Genomic DNA, 17,450 nt, shown 5'->3' with positions numbered 1-17,450 from the left:
GAATAATCATATATGTATAAAGTTAATTGAAAATAGATGTTAGTAAAAAATAAGAATGGGAATAGGAGAGTGAGGAGGAAGAGGGATGGAAGCGTGGATATGGTGGGAAGAATCACCATGTTCCTAAAGTTGTAGTTATGAAATATATGAAGTTTGTATTTCTTAAATAAAAGATTTCTGGGGGGGGGGGAAGAAGCCAGTGTACATCACCTAGAGAGTAATTACACTAAAACTAATCAAACCTACGCAGCCAACTACCAGTTCCCAAGAGAAACATAGGAAAGGGAAACCTGTTCATTGGCACCAAGGGGTATACTCAGCAAAACCCCAATCATGGCAGACTCTGTAATACAAATGATCAGGCTTCTTCTCCTAATAACACTGAACTTAATCTCCATCTCCGCTGTGGATGGCAGGAACCCAACTATGTGAGCTATCACCTGCTGCCTCTCAGGATTTGTCTCAGCAGGAAGCCAGAGTCAGGACTGATATGGGGCGCAGATATCTTCACATGTACCTTGACTGCCACTAAGCCAAACATCCCCTCTATGGTTAATGCTTTAAAGTCATGATATTGTGATAAGGTATTGTGATTATGTGAATAGAAATGACCTCTTCCATTAGAAGTATATAATAAAATATTTGCAGATAAAATGAAAATGATATTTGGAATTTGCTTTAACATAATCTCTGAGGAGAGGAGTAAAGATCAAACAGGGGGAGGGGAGTGATGGTCATATATGGAAGATCAAGAAGAATGACAGACTCCTAACCTGAAGTTAGAGACCAACACCACAGTGCCTTTTCTCAAGGGAAAAATATTTTTGGCCTGAATTTTGATGGAGAATGTGAAGATAACTTACTATTAGAAACACATAAAACTACACAGATGAAAACAGGCAACTATTAACTCTAGGAAAAACAAAGGTTGTAGAGGAATGGAAAGCATTTTTTAAAATACACTTACTCATAATAGAAGCACTAAATGTTTTAAAATGAAGGTTACATTGGGAAGTATTTCTGTGTGTAGAAGGTCAGACAGAGTAGTACATTTTTAACACTGGGCAATGTGGCTATATACAACAGTATGAACACACTCTGGAGGCACATGTAGCTAAACATCTAAAGCAACAGGTGTGTTCCTGGTGGGAAGTGGAATGCTGTTTTTCACTTACAACATCTATAATGCAACCATGTATACAAGCAGGGTTTTTTCTATTTATTTCATTGGGGTGAAAACCAGGTAACATAAAACTTACCATCTTGAACATTTTACATTGGTGACACTGAGTACACTCAACAGTTGTGCTACCATCACCCATGCCCCTAACTCTTCTCATTTTATAAAACTGGAACTCTGCACCCATTAAATAATAGTCCCTCAGCACCTGGAAACTACCATTCTGCTCTGTCTCTATGACTGGGACTACTCCAGGCACTTTACACACTGCAATCATGCAACATTTCTCTTTTTATGATTGGCTTATTTCCCTTAGTAGAGTGTCGTTAAAGCTCATCTTTGTTGCAATATGTTGTAACTGCCTTTTTTTCAAAATTAAATAATATCCCATTGTAAATATATATCACACATTATTTATCCAACCATCTGCCACTGGACACTTGTCATTTTCACATCTTTGCTTTTCTGAATATTAATTAATGCTGCTATGATTAATGCTGCTATGAACATGGGTGTACAAATATCTCAAGATCTCACTTTCTTTTCTTTCTTTCTTTCTTTCTTTCTTTTTTTTTTTTTTTGACAGGCAGAGTGGACAGTGAGAGAGAGAGAGACAAAGAGAAAGGTCTTCCTTTTCCATTGGTTCACCCTCCAATGGCTGCTGCGGCCGGCACACCACGCCAATCCTAAGCCAGGAGCCAGGTGCTTCTCCTGGTCTCCCATGCGGGTGCAGGGCCCAAGGACCTGGGCCATCCTCCACTGCCTTCCCGGGCCACAGCAGAGAGCTGGACTGGAAGAGGAGCGACTGGGACAGAATCCGGCACCCCAACCGGGACTAGAACCCATTGTGCCAGTGCTGCAGGTGGAGGATTAGCCTATTGAGCCCCAGCGCCGGCCAAGATCTCACTTTCAATTATTTTCAGAACATAACAAGAAACAATTATTGAATCATATAATTTCATTTTTATGTTTCTGAGAAACTGTGATACTGTTTTCCCAAGAGAAAACATTTTACATTTCCAGTAATTGTGTACAAGAGTTCCAATTTCTTGACATGCTCACCTCACCAACACTTGTTATTTTGTCTTGGCTTTCTCTCTCCCTCTCTCTTAGAGTAGCCATCCTAATGGATATGTGTATCTTTGATTTGCATTTCCTAATGATTAGAGCTGGTGACCTTTTGGAAAGTAATTATTTTTCAGATAAATACATGATCTACAAGTATTTCTTCCCATTGCATAGGCTGTCTTCCTTCTGCTACTACTGTCCTTTTTAAATTATTTTTTATTTTTTTCACTTATTTTTTAAGGAATACAAATTCCATAAGTACAGCTTTAGGAATATAGTTATTCTTCCCACAATACCTGCCCTCCCACCTATACTCCACCCCAACCCTCCTCCCTCTCCCCTTGCCAATCCCATTCTCCATTAAGATTCATTTTCCATTAACTTTGTACACATAAGACCAACTCTATACTAAGTAAAGATTGCAACAATTTGCACTCACACACACACACACACACAAAACTGTTTGACAACTAGTTTTACAATTAACTCTCATTTTACAATTCATTAAAGACATAGGTCCTGCATGGGGAGTTCTTAATTTAACAATTAACACTCTTATGTATGATGTCAGTGACCACCCAAGGCTCTTGACATGAGCTGCCTAGGCTATGAAAGACTTTTCAGTCTACAAACTCCATCAGTATTTATACAAGGACATAAGCAAAGAAGAAGTTCTCTCCTCCCTTTAGCGAAAAGTACATCTTTCTTTGATGGCCCCTTCTTTCCAATGGGGTCTTACTCAGAGATCCTTCATATAGCACATTTTTTAACCACAGTGTCTCGGCTTTCCATGCCTGAAATGCTATCATGGGCTTTTCAACCAGACAAGTAAGCCTTAAGGGCTGATTCTGAGGTCAGAGTGTTACTTAAAGTGACTGTCATTCTGTAAGTCGGCTGTATGGAGAGCTTCCCATCTTGGAATATTCTATTCTTTTAAATTCTATTTATTATTATTACCAAACACTTGATCCTATTTATATGATCACTTGAACACTTAATCCTATCTATATGTTCACTTTAACACTTCATGTGATCACAGTATTGTTCTTTAATTTACATGTTTTAATTTCAGTGACATCCAATATGTATAATGTATATTTTTTCTTCTGTTGTCTGTGATTTTGCTGTGATGTTCAAGAAATCTCTTTTGAATTCAATGTTACAAGGGTTTTAACCAATGTATACTTCTCTTTGCCTTTTTTAAGATTTTTTAAATTTATTTATTCAAAAGAGAGTTACACAGAGAGAAGAGAGGCAGAGAGAGAGGTCTCCCACCCGATGGTTCACTCCCCAATTGGCCAAAATGGCTGGAGCTACACCGATCTGAAACCAGGAAACAGGAGCTTCCTCCAGGTCTCCCATGTGGGTGCAGGGGCCCAAGGACTTTGACCATCTTCTACTGCTTTCCCAGGCCATAGCAGAGAGCTGCATCAGAAGAGGAGCAGCCGGTACTAAAACTGGCACCCATATGGGATGCTGGTGCTCCAGGCCAGGGCGTTAACCCACTGCGCCACAGCACCAGCCCCCACCAATGTACACTTTTAAGAGTTTCAATAGCTTCGGCTTTTATGTTTAGGTCTTTGATCTACTTACAGTTAGTTTTTGTACATGGTGTAAGAGTTCCATTTCATTCTTTTATATGTGAATACTTGATTTTCTCATCCCCATTTGCTGAAAATACTCTCCTTTCCCTTTTGAAGGATCTTAGCACCTTTGCTGAAAATCATTTGACTTACTCATATATGCCAATGGTCTATTTCTGGCTCTCTATTATATTCCACTCTATATTCTAATGCACACTTTTCTTTACACAAGTACTATGGTGTTTTGAAATCAGAAAGAATGAGTACTCCAACTTAGTTCTTGCATTATTGTTTTAGTCTTCAGAGTTCCCTGAGATCCCACATGAATTTTAGGATAATTTTTCTTTTTCTGCTAAGATGTATTTGGGGTTCTGATATGGACTGGGTTGAATCTGTAGATCACTTCTGGCACATTGATGTTTTAGCACAATCAAGTCTTTCAATCCATGAATATGGGATGCCCTACCATTTAATTACAGTTGACTTCTCATCAGAAACCCTTCAGGCTAGGAGAGAATGTCAAGATACATTCCAAGTCTTAAGAGAAAAGAACTGTCAATCAGAATAATGTACCCTGCAAAGCTCTCATTTATGAATGAAAGTGAAATAAAGGCCTTCCATGACAAACAGAAATTGAAAGAATTTGCCACCAGTCATCTAGCCCTACAGAAACTGCTTAAGGAGGTGCTGCACACTGAAAAACAGAAACATGGTCATCGCTACAAAAGAAGGGAAAGGAAAGAATCTCCCAGTAAAAGCACAACGGAAATCCAAAGTAAAAAATAGGAATATTTATGGTAAAATGGCAAGGCAAAGTCATTACTTACCAGTAGTCACCTTGAAGGCAAATGGCCTCAACTCTCTAGTTAAAATACAGACTGGGAATGGATTAAAAAAACAAAACCCATCTATTGGCTGCCTACAAGACACACATCTCACCAAAAAAGATGCATGCAGACTGAAAGTGAAAGGATGGAAAAAGATATTCTGTGCTAACACAAACCAAAAAAGAGTTGGGGTAGCCATCCTAGTATCAGTCAAAATAGACTTTAACACAAAAACTGTTAAAAAGAGACAAAAATAATCAATAATAAAGACCCTCCCAACAAAGAAAAGCACATGACTGGATGGCTTCACTGCTGAATTCCATCAGATATTTAAAGAACTAACTCCAATTCTTCTCAAGTTATTCAAAACAACTAAAAGGGAGGGAATCCTCCCAAATTCTTTCTATGAAGCCAGCATCACCTTAATTCCTAAACCCAGAAAAGGCACAAGAGAGAAAGAAAACTATAGACCAATTTTTCTGATGAACATAGACACAAAAATCCTCAAAAAAAAAATCTAGCCAATCAAATCCAACACATCAGAAAGATCATTCACCCAGACCAAGTGGGATTTATCCCTGGTATGCAGGAATGGTTCAACATTTGTAAATCAATCAATGTGATAACATCACATTAAAAAACTGAAGAATAAAAATCATATGGTTTTCTCAACAGGTGCTGATATCATTTATTGATAAAATACAGCATACTTTCATGATGAAAACTCTAAGCAAACTGGGTATAGAAGGAACATTCCTCAACACAATCAAGGAAATTTAAGACAAACTCACGGCCAGCATCATACTGGATGGGGAAAAGTTGGAAGCATTCCCACTGGAATCCAGAACCAGATAAAGATGCCTGCTCTCACCACTGCTGTTTAATATAGTCCTTGAAGTTTTAGCCAGAGTCATTAGGCAAGGAAAAGAAATCAAAGGCATAAAAATTGGGAAAGAGGAAGTCAAACTATCCTTATTTGCAGATTACATGATTCTATATATAAGGGATCCAAAAGACTCCACCAAGAGACTATTGGAACTCATATAAGAGTGTAAAAAATAAAATCAATACACAAAAATCAACAGCCTTTGTATACACAGAAAATGCCATGGCTGAGAAAGAACTTCTAAGATCAATCCCATGCACAATTGCTACAAAATAAATCAAATATCTTAGAATAAATTTAATCAAAGATGTCAAAGATCTCTACAATGAGAATTACAAAACGTTAAAGAAAGAAATAGAAGAAGATACAAAAAGATGGAAAAATCTTCCGTGTTCATGGATTGAAAGGATCAATATCATCAAAATGTCCATTCTTCCAAAAGCAATTTACAGATTCAATGCAATACCAATCAAAATACCAAAGATAATCTTCTCAGATATAGAAAAATTATGCTGAAATTTAAATGGAAATATAGGAGACCCCCAAATAGCTTAAAGCCATTTTTTTTGGCGTTTTCATTATTTATTTGACAGATAGAGTTATAGACAGTGAGAGAGAGAGAGACAGAGAGAAAGGTTTTCCTTCCATTGATTCACTCCCCTAATGGCTGTTATGGCCGGCCTGTGCTGATCCAAAGCCAGGAGCCAGGGGCTTCTTCCTGGTCTCCCATGTGGGTGCAAGGGCCCAAGCACTTGGGCCATCCTCCACTGTCCTCCCGGGCCACAGCAGAGAGCTGGACTGGAGGAAGAGCAACCGAGACTAGAACCCGGTGCCCATATGGGATGCCGGTGCCGCAGGCGGAGGGTTAACCAAGTTAACCATGGCCCTGGCCCCGCTTAAAGCAATCTTACATCAAATTGAGAAACTTTTTATTGCAAAAGAAACAGGAAAGTGAAGAGGCAACTGATAAAATGGGAGAAATTATTTACAAACTGTGCAACTGATAAAGGATTAATAACCAGAATATATAAAGAGATCACAAAACTCCACAACAACAAAACAAACAACCCACTTAAGAAATGGGCCAAGGACTTAAACAAACATTTTTCAAGAGAGGAAATCCAAATGGCCAACAGACAAATGAAAAAATGCCTAGGATCACTAGCCATCAGGGAAATGCAAATCAAAACCACAATGAGGTTTCACCTCACCCCAGTTAGAATGGCTTTCATACAGAAATCAACAAACAACAAATGCTGGCAAGGATGTGGGGGAAAAGATAGCCTAATCCACTGTTGGTGGGAATGTAAACTGGTAAAATCAATATGGAAGACAGTATAAAGATACCTCAGAAATCTAAATATAAATCTACCATATGACCCAGCCATCCCACTCCTGGGAATTTACTTAGTGGAAATGAAACAGCATATTAAAGAGTTATCTGAACTCCCACGTTTATTGCAGCTCTATTCACAATAGCGAAGATATGGAATCAACCCAAATGCCCATCAACTGAAGACTGGATAAAGAAATTATGAGACCTGTACACCATAGAATATTACACAGCAGTAAAAAAAATGAAATCCTGTCATTTGCAATAAAGTAGATGAAATTGGAAAACATCATACTTGGTGAAATACACCAGTCCCAAAAGGACAAATACTATATGGTCTCCCTGTTCTGTCATAACTATTAGAGAACCTAACAGGTTAATCTATAGAAGTAAAATTAACACTTTGAGATGCAATGACTTTGAATAGCCCCTGTCTCAAGTGTTGAGGAAGTTTTTTTTCTATATAATTTGTTGAACACTTTACTTAGTATAGAGTAAATAATGAAAATAGATCTTAGTAAAAACTATAAGAGGAAGATGGGTTGGAGTTTGGATGGGAGGGTGGGTACAATGGGAAGAATCACTGTATTCCTAAAGTTGTATTTATGAAAAGAATGGAGTTTGTATTCCTTAAATAAAAGGTTTCTGGGGAGGGGAAAGTCAAAATATCTAGCTTTGGAGGGAATACTGTGCATAACAACTATGCACATAGTTGTTATGGACATAGAATTCCACATAGAAGGCCGGCGCCACGGCTCAATAGGCTAATCCTCCACCTTGTGGTGCCGGCACACTGGGTTTTCTAGTCCCGGTCAGGGTGCTGGATTCTGTCCCGGTTGCCCCTCTTCCAGGCCAGCTCTCTGCTGTGGCCAGGGAGTGCAGTGGAGGATGGCCCAAGTGCTTGGGCCCTGCATCCGCATGGGAGACCAGGAGAAGCACCTGGCTCCTGGCTTTGGATCGGCACGGTGTGCCGGCCGCAGCGTGCCGGCCATAGTGGCCATTGGAGGGTGAACCAACGGTAAAGGAAGACCTTTCTCTCTGTCTCTCTCACTGTCCACTCTGCCTGTCAAAAATAAAAAAAAAAGAATTCCACATAGAATGGAAATAAAGCCAAGAACTTGGAAAAAGATAACGGGAAATAGTGGCATCTTTGAGGAGTGTGTTACAGGCCACCTAACTGCACAGCAGATGTGGTCATGTTTGTAGTGGAACACAAAATTAGTACAGAGATAAGACAACAGGACAACCTTAATATTCATTTCTTCCATCTGCTTGAAATGCACCTTTTTTAAAAAAATGTATTTCTTTGAAAGAGATACAGAGAGAGGGGGAAACAGAGAGAGAGAAAGAGAGAGAGAGGTCTTCCATCCACTGCTTCACTCCCCAAATGGCCACAACAGCCAGAGCTGGGCTGATCTGAAGCCAGGAACCAGGAGCTTTTCCAGGTCTCCCACACAGGTGCAGGGACTCAAGGACTTGGGCCATTTTCTAGTGCTTTCCCAGGCCATAGTAGAGAGCTGGATCACAAGTGGAGCAGCCAGAACTGGAACCGGCACCCATATGGGATGCCAGCACTGCTGGCATCTTTGCAGAAGGAGTAGCATGTTTAATTCATTTCACAGATGAGTTCATCTTTCAAAAGTTAGAAAAAAAAAATACTGAACTTAAGTGTGAGCCAAAAGAATAGGGTAGGGGGGCCCGCATCACGGCATAGTGGGTAAAGCCGCCACCTGCAGCACCAGCATCCCATATGGCCACCGGCTTACATCCCAATCCAGCTCCCTGCCAACAGCCTTGGAAAGCAAGGAAGAATGGCCCAAGTGCCTCAGCCGTGCACCCACGTGGGAGACCCAAAAGAAGTCCTGGCTCCTGGCTTCAGATTGGCCCAGCTCCGACTGCTGCAGCCATTTGGGGAGTGAACCAGTGGATGGAAGATCTCTCTTTCTCTCTTAGTCTCTCTCTGTAACTTTGCCTTTCAAATAGATAAATATTTAATAATAATTTAAAAAAAAGAATAGGGTAATAGTTCAGCAATGACAAGCATATTTTGGGAGGAGTGACCATCTGGCACAGTTAAAGATAAAACATCATTAAAAATTGTTTTCAAGCAATTTCAGGGGTGGGTCTTTTGGTAAAAGGGATAAGCTGCAGCTTGGGACACTCAGATCCCAGATCTGAGAAGTCTTGGATGCCGTGCTTCCTGCTAACGCACCTGGGGAGAAGCAGTCGATGGCTCAAGCACTTGGGTCTGCGCACCACCATGTGGAAGGCTCAGATCAAGTTCCTGGCTCCTGGTTTCAGTCTGGCTCAGCGCTAGCTGATGCAGGCACATGGGGTGAGAACCAGCAGATGAGAAATCTCTCTCTGTCTCTCCCTCTTTCTCTGACACTATGCTTTTAAATCAATACATTATACACACATATGAACAAAAACAAATTTGAGACAGAAGGAAAACTGATACAGAACTAAAGAGCTCTTGAAATGTAGAATAGTCACCGCCGCCGCGGCTCACTAGGCTAATCCTCCGCCTAGCGGCGCTGGCACACCGGGTTCTAGTCCTGGTTGGGGCGCCGGATTCTGTCCCGGTTGCCCCTCTTCCAGGCCAGCTCTCTGCTGTGGCCAGGGAGTGCAGTGGAGGATGGCCCAAGTCCTTGGTCCCTGCACCCCATGGGAGACCAGGAGAAGTACCTGGCTCCTGCCATTGGATCAGCACGGTGCACCGGCCGCAGCACCAGCTGCGGCGGCCATTGGAGGGTGAACCAACGGCAAAGGAAGACCTTTCTCTCTGTCTCTCTCTCACACTGTCCACTCTGCCTGTCAAAGAAGAGAAGAGAAGAGAAGAGAAGAGAAGAGAAGAGAAGAGAAGAGAAGAGAAGAGAAGAGAAGAGAAGAGAAGAGAAGAGGACAGTTTTACAATTCTTAAATGAAATTCATGGGGCCAGCGTTGTAGAGCAATGGGTTAAGACACTGTCTGACATCAGCATCCCATGACCTGCTTATTTGAGTCCTGGATGTCCCACTTCCAATCCAGATTCCTGCTCATGTGCCTGAGAAAGCAGCGAAAGATGGTCCAAGCACATGGGCCCCTGCCACCCACATGGAAGATATGGATGAAATTCTAGGCTCAGGGCTTCATTGTGTTCATCTGGGGAGTGAATTGGAGGGTGGAACTCTGCCTTTCAAATACATAAAATAAATCTTTAGAAAGATAAAATTCCGGCTTATTTTCACAAATAATCACAGAGCAAAAAAGGAGAAATGCATCTACAGGAAGCTCTGGCTAATCTGGAAACTGTTTTTGATGTGTTAAACTTTGAAAGTCCACACGTAAACCGAAGAACAAGGTGGTGGCAGAGAGAATGCCCAAGGCACAAAACAAACTGAGGCTGGGGTGGGCATTTGGCCTAGCAGATAAGCTGCCTGTTGGGATGCCCACATTCCATATCAGAGTGTCTGGCTTCAAGTCCCTGCTCCACTCCCGATTCCAGCTTCCTGCTAATGTGTACCTGGGAAGCAGCAGGTGATGGCTTGGGTCCTTGTCATCCATGTGGGATCCTGGATTGAGTTCCCAGCTCCTGGCTTTGGCCTTGGCCCAGCCCCAGCTGTTGTGAAGATTTTCGGTATGAACCAAAGGATGATACCATCTGTCTGTATCTCTCGAATAAATAAAAATTTAAAAAATTAAAAATAAATGAAGGCTGGCCCCCAACATATATACACACACATCAATGTGTATATACATATTTATTATCTAATTAAATATATACTTAGATATTATATTCACTAACAACATGTCATTAGGTTTATATAACTTATGTAAATACATATTTTTTTTTAGCCATGTTCAAGAGCGATAAATTGATAGCACATGGTTTAAAGTGGTGATAGAATTTTTTTTTTGAATCTTAGATTTGAGGGGCCAGCACTGTGGTGCAGCAGGTAAAGCTGCCGCCTAGAGTGTCGGCTTCCCATATGGGCACTGGTTCTAGTCCCAGCTGCTCCACTTTTGATCCAGCTCTCTGCTATGGCCTGAGAAAGCAATAGAAGATGGCCCAAGTCCTTGGGCCCCTGCACCCACATGGAAAGACCTGGAGGAAGCGCCTGGCTCCTGGCTTTGGATCGGCACAGCTCTGGCTATTGTGGCCAACTGGGGAGTGAACCAGCAGATGGAAGTTCTCTCTCTCTCTCTCTCTCTCTCTGCCTCTCCTTCTCTGTGTAACTCTGACTTTCAAATAAGTAATTACATCTTTAAGAAAAATCTCAGATGTGAAAGGTTCTCATTTGAGGACAGAACCAACTGTTGGGAAATCTCTCCTTATATTGAGCAAAATTGACCAGCCTCTCCCTGCTGCCCCAGGAATTCACAGATTTAAACACCAGAGGGGATTCTGCCTGTCTCAGAAGTCACAGAGCACACTGCTGCCATTCAGTGGGTACTACACGTGGCAAGAGATCAGGCATGAAGCAGCAGCATCTGTTGGCTACATGGTGACCTGGAGAATGTATCCCCATCAGAAGAAAATTTAATTCAAATTTAAAATTTAGGTACTGTGTTTCCCAAGCAAAATACCTTCAGCTTTCCTCTGAGGGCCCCCAGTTTGCAATCCCTGCTTCAAAGGGTTTATGAGACTCAGAAAGGCAACATGATTGGCTCCAAACCTTGAACCAATCAGGAAAAACACACAGAAGATGTTAAATACCACATACAATCACCCAGCTTGGCTGACACCATAACCCGACTCACACGCTGAGGGCTCCAAATTGGTTTTCCATTCGAGTGGTTCTACAGAAACAAACTTTGCCTTGGGGATGTGAATTCACCACAAACCTAATCATCGCCTTCAATACCGCTTCATTCAGAGGGGTACTCTCCAGACAAGGGTTCCAGGCCCATTCTGGCTGCTCTGGTCAAGGCCACGCCCATTGGGTCCCCAACACCCAAGTCTGCTCAGAGTGGAAAGAGTAAGAAGAGGGGCTGGTGCTGTGGCATAGCAGGTAAAGTCGCCGCTTCCAGTGCCAGGATCCCATATGGGTGCCGGTTTGAGTCCCAACTGCTCCACTTCTGATTCAGCTCTCTGCTATGGCCTGGGAAAGTAGTAGAAGGTGGCCCAAGTCCTTAGGCCCCTGCACCCGCGTGGGAGACTCAGAACAAGCTCCTGGCTTCTGGCTTCAGATTGGCACAGCTCCTGCCATTGCAGCAATTGGGGAGTGAACCAGCAGATGGAAGCTCGCTCTCTCTCTCTCTCTGCTTCTCCTTCTCTCTTGTGTAACTCTGACTTTCAAATTAATAACTAAGTCTTAAAAAAAAAAAAGAGAAAGAGAAAAAGACAACAGATCCACCTTCTCACTGGAATATCTTCTGTTTTCTGGTTTTAAACCTGTACTATCCAACCCATGTTCTATGTATTCATTCTAGAGATTGATTTTTAATTATCTGCTTACTCATTAACTCAAGAAAAGTTGGCCAGCCCTAAGTACAACTAATATCGAAGGATTTCCTGGTACCTGCTTGCCCTGAAATTAGTTGCTTTATAGTTTCTCTGGGTCAGGGAGAAAGAATTCAAACAGCTGGACAGAAAACTCCTGGAGTAAAAACAAGAACTGGAGGGGACTGGCAGCACAGGCTTTGGTTCAGGGCTCGGCTGGGGCTGGGGATTAAGTGAGAGACGCTCCTGTGAGCTGGGCCTCACATCCCTTAGATTCACACTGCAAAGCTGAAGTCTGCTATCCTGGCTTTCTTGTAGCCATAACATCCACAGCAATGCAAAGCTGACAGGTGAACATGACTCCAACAGCTGTGGGAGTTCCCTGTGTGCCTTCCGAATTAGTAAGAAATAGGATAAGAATGCTACTGTGAAATATTTTAACTTTTTTGGAAAATGAGTCTAGAACATATCAGTTCTGTACTAGGGTTCTCTATATCAATATTGCCAAAAGATTTAAGGAATTCAAGTGTATTCCCTGCCAATATATCCTGCCTTTAACAGTAACGTTTTACTATAATTCACAATTTTCTTAAGAGCAAATGTAAGAGATTTAATAATAAATGATACTCTTTTCAGTCTGTTTATCTAAATTGGTCATCAAAACAACCCAAAAACAAAATTTATAACAAATTCAAATGAAAGAAATTTCACTTTGGCTGAATAGGAATTAGTCTTTAAAATAAATTTCTGTAACATTAAATAAGAGCTAAGCTTTCTAACAAATTCTTTTTTAAAGTCTTTATTTATTTATTGGGGCTGGAGCTTTGGCATAGTGGGTTAAGCTGCCAGCTGCAGTGCCAGCATCCCATATGGGCACTGGTTCGAGTCCTGGCTGCTACACTTTCAATCCAGCTCTCTGCTATGGCCTGGGAAAGCCGAGGAGGATGGGTCTAAGTCCTTGAGCCCCTGCACCCACATGGGAGACCACAAGAAGCTCCTGGATCCTGGCTTCAGACTGGACCAGCTCCAGCCTTACAGCCATTTGGAGAGCGAAACAGCAGAAGGAACACCTCTCTGTCTATGCCCCTCTGTAACTCTGCCTTTCAAAGAAGTAATAATAAAAAATAAATCTTTTTCTTTTAAAAAACTAAAACATCAAGAGCTAATCTAACAAATTTTTAGAGAAATTTTATTCATTTACTTGAGAGACAGTAACCATCCATCTGATGGTTCACTCCTCAAATGGCCACATCGGACAGAGCTGGGCCAATCTGAAGCCAGAAGTTTCTTCTGGGCCTCCCACGCAGGTGCAGGGGCCCAAACATTTGGCCATCTTCCTCTACTTTCCCAGGCAACAAGCAGAGTGCTAGATTGGAAGAGGAGCAGCAGGGACTAGACCTGGTGGCCATATAGGATGCTGGCGCCACAGGCAGAGGATTAACCTACTGCACCCCAGCACCAGCCTGTGTCAAACTCTGACATTAACCCACGACAAAGATTTAAGGCTTTTTCCTCCCCTTGTCTCCTCATTTGTAGAGACACTGACCATTCCAACCTTTCTTCCAGGATACTAGATACATGGGTATAAAGTGAAATACAGAAGATAATCGGCTTTTTCACCTCCATCATTGCCACAAAGGCTCGGAAGTGCAAAGATTCTACAGAAATGACTTTTACTTTCTGCACTGCATTAAAATATTGCAAAGTATTCGTTATAAACACCGAGGATTGATCTGGCTGAAAAGCCCATGAGAGTATTTCAGGCATGGAAAGCCAAGACACTCTGGCAAAAAGATCTCTGTGAGTGAGATCCCAGTGGAAAGAACAGGTCTTCAAAGAGGGAGGTGCCTTTCTCTGAAGGGAGGAGAGAACCTCCACTTTGACTATGACCTTGTCTAAACAAGATAAGAGTCGGAGAACTCAAGGGGCTTCCATAGCCTTGGAAACTCATGACTGGTGCATAGGGAGATTACTGATGCCATAAACAGGAGTGTCAATTTGTAAAGTCAACAACAGGAGTCACTGTGCACTTACTCCTCATGTAGGATCTCTGTCCTTAATGTGCTGTACATTGAGGCTTAATGCTATAACGAGTACTCAAACAGTATATTTCACTTTGTGTTTCTATGGGGGTGCAAACGATTGAAATCTTTACTTAATGTACACTAAACTGATCTTCTGTAAAAAAAAAAAAAAGAAATTATCAATTCCCAACTTGACTCTCACTGGGATTAAACATGACAATAGGTCTGATCTGATTTCATCATCATTTAAAAAAAAATCATCTATTATTTTTCACTTTATGTTTCTGTGTGGGAGCAAACTGTTGAAATCCTTACTTAAGGTATACTAAGCTGATCTTCTGTATATTAAGATAATCAAAAATGAATCTTGATGTGAATGGAAGGGGAGAGGGTGTGGGAAAGGGGAGGGTTGTGGGTGGGAGGGACGGTATGGGGGGGGGGAAGCCATTGTAACCCATGAGTCGTACTTTGGAAATTTATATTCATTAAATAAAAGATAAAAAAAATTAAAAAAAAAAAAAAAACACTGAGGATTGGACCGCACAGGGTTGGGAACAGCTGATCTAGGGGTGTGGGTGCATGAGTGAAAATGCGATGTACCAGCATATCCATTCTTTCTGTGCTGTTGCTTTAGGGTCCCAGCGTGTGTCTATGAATGACCGATGACAAGTGCGTTAGATTGGGACAGGTACGCACGCGCTGACGTGTGTCACACTCGAGCTTCCCGGTCTCCCGAGGGCTGTGTGAGCTGGGAACGGGCGGAAAGGCTCAGGCGGGCAGCGCTGTCTGCAAGCCCAAGGCCAACACGGATGTCGCTGCTCTTGCACACGCGGTCTGCCTCGTCTCCTCCTTACACCTCCCTAAGTAACATTGTGAACGGACCCACACCCGCAGCAAACGCTGAGAGCAGCTTCTCAGACACGCACAAAGGAGCTGAGCGCACAAAATGTTCTGGTCAGGACGGCAAACTTTTCTAGAAACCTAAGCGTTCGCTCACACCTGAGTCTACCGGAATCTTTCCTAGGCCAGGCGCGGCGTCAGCGCGGAAGTTTCTAGAACGCCCGAGGGCGCCATGACAGGCTGACCTGGGCAATGACCCCGGGGCTAAGCGGAAACCGGCCTCGCGTGCAAGTACCAACAGCTAATTTGGCAGAGGGGACTACACACACACACTCACGGGCCCCGCACACGGAGACACGCACACGAGTGGGCCAGCTGTCCACCGGAAAACCAAAACCGGTACCTGTAGCCGGGGAAGTCTGTAGAGAACAGGATGAAGGGACGAGGTGCGGCCGGAAAAATGGACCAGTACCTCTAAGACAAGTCCACGACGGGACAAAAAACCCAGGAGCGACACTAGGAAGTAACGTCCCTGGCGGTCCACCTCCTTTTATGGGGTTTGCCCCAGGGCCCCGGATGCAACAGGTGCGTCACGGGGAGGCACGTGGTGTAACTGACAAGCAGAGGGGCGGGGCGGTGGCTTGTGGCTTGTGGCGCCGCAGACTTCGCTAGCTTCGTGCCTCTCCCTTATCAAACCCAGAGGCCAGCGGTGGTGACAAGGGGCCACCATAACTCAGGTAAAAAGACGAAACTCGGAGACCCCCGCCCGGTTCCCGCCCGAGGGCGGCGGCGCCCCGCAGCGCGTGCACAGCCAGGTTCAGGTCCTGCACCCCGGCCGAGATGGGGCAGGAACGCGGGTGCAGGGAAGCAACGCGGGGCGCCCCGCCGTGGGTCCCGAGAGCACGCGCGTCCGCGAGCCCGCAGGAGACGCCGCAGCCGCCCGACACCGCCCGTGAGCACCCGCAGCCGCGCGGCCACGCCGGGGTCTCCGCCGACGGCGAGCGCGGGGGCAGGGGGCGAGGTGGGGCGGGAGGGAGGACGGCGGCGGGAGACCCCGCGCCCGCGCAGCCCCGCACTCACCCGCCTCCCCGCGGGCTCGGGGCAGAGGGAGCCCGCGCCGCCCGCATCTCCTCCGAGGCCCGGGACTGCGCTCGGGGCCTCTCCCGGGCTGAGGGCGGCCCGCGGGGCGTTTTCCTCAGGACGCGCGGGAGCGCGGGACACGGGGGACCTGGCTGGGCCCGCGCCTGGTTCCGTGCGCTGCTCCGGGCCGCGCCACAGACCCCACCGCCACCGCCGGGAGAGTGCGGGAGTGCGGGCGGCGCGGGAGCCGGTGTTCGGGGCGCGGGTGACGGGGGACAGGGCTGGGCCCGCGCCTGGTTCCGTGCGCTGCTCCGGGCCGTGCCACAGACCCCACCGCCACCGCCGCAGAGAGCGCGGGTGACGGGGGCCGCGGTAGCGCGGGAGACCGTGTTCCGGGCGCGGGCCCGGGGCGGCGCGGGTGACGGGGGCCGCGGGAGCGCAGGAGACGGTGTTCGGGCGCGGGCGACGGGGGACCTGGCTGGGCCCGCGCCTGGTTCCGTGCGCTGCTCCGGGCCGTGCCACAGACCCCACCGCCACCACCGAGAGAGTGCAGGAGTGCGGGCGGCACGGGAGCTGGTGTTCGGGGCGCGGGCCCGGGGCGGCGCGGGTAACAGGGGCCGCGGGAGGCGGTGTTCGGGGCGCGGGTGACGGGGGACCTGGCTGGGCCCGCGCTTGGTTCCGTGCGGTGCTCCGGGCCGCGCCACAGACCCCACCGCCACCGCCGCGAGAGTGCGGGAGTGCGGGCGGCGCGGGAGGCGGTGTTCGGGGCGCGGGCGACAGGGGCCGCGGGAGAGCGGGTGCCGGGGGTCGCGGAAGCGCGGGAGGCTGTGTTCGGGGCGCGGGCCCGGGGCGGCGCGGGTGACGGGGGCCGCGGGAGGCGGTGTTCGGGGCGCGGGCCCGGGGCGGCGCGGGTGATGGGGGCCGCGGGAGGCGGTGTTCGGGGCGCGGGCCCGGGGCAGCGCGGGTGACGGGGGCCGCGGGAGGCGGTGTTCGGGGCGCGGGCCCGGGGTGACGGGGGTCGCAGGAGAGCGGGAAACGGTGTTCGGGGCGCGGGCCCGGGGCGGCGCGGGTGACGGGGGCCGCGGGAGGCGGTGTTCGGGGCGCGGGCCCGGGGCGGCGTGGGTGACGGGGGCCGCGGGAGCGGTGTTCGGGGCGTGGACCCGGGGCGGCGCGGGTGACGGGCCCTCTGGATCCGGGGCTGCC

General features: G+C 46.1%; 1 long non-coding RNA gene and 1 other non-coding gene across 3 annotated transcripts in view; one reads left to right on the top strand and one right to left on the bottom strand.

Moving 5' to 3' along the window:
• The window catches only part of LOC103352183 (uncharacterized), a 36,954-nt gene extending 21,253 nt beyond the window's left edge, over positions 1 to 15,701 (bottom strand). Inside the window, exon 1 of the transcript XR_011381698.2 lies at positions 15,571 to 15,701. This is a non-coding gene — a transcript (uncharacterized LOC103352183). The remainder of the gene's footprint in view (positions 1 to 15,570) is intronic.
• Positions 15,702 to 15,752: 51 nt separating this feature from the next.
• LOC149122770 (uncharacterized) overlaps positions 15,753 to 17,450 on the top strand; it is a 43,106-nt gene continuing 41,408 nt past the window's right edge. The window contains exon 1 of one of the 2 annotated variants that reach the window (XR_016219850.1): positions 15,753 to 15,904. This is a non-coding gene — a long non-coding RNA (uncharacterized LOC149122770). The remainder of the gene's footprint in view (positions 15,905 to 17,450) is intronic. The other variant, XR_016219851.1, reaches the window with a different exon arrangement.

Source organism: Oryctolagus cuniculus, chromosome 13, assembly GCF_051225735.1.
Source record: "Oryctolagus cuniculus isolate XC-2025 breed Fujian yellow rabbit chromosome 13, ASM5122573v1, whole genome shotgun sequence".
Lineage (NCBI taxonomy): Eukaryota > Metazoa > Chordata > Mammalia > Lagomorpha > Leporidae > Oryctolagus > Oryctolagus cuniculus.
Note: the sequence above shows the minus strand (reverse complement) of the source record. Positions and strands in the feature narration are given on the sequence as shown.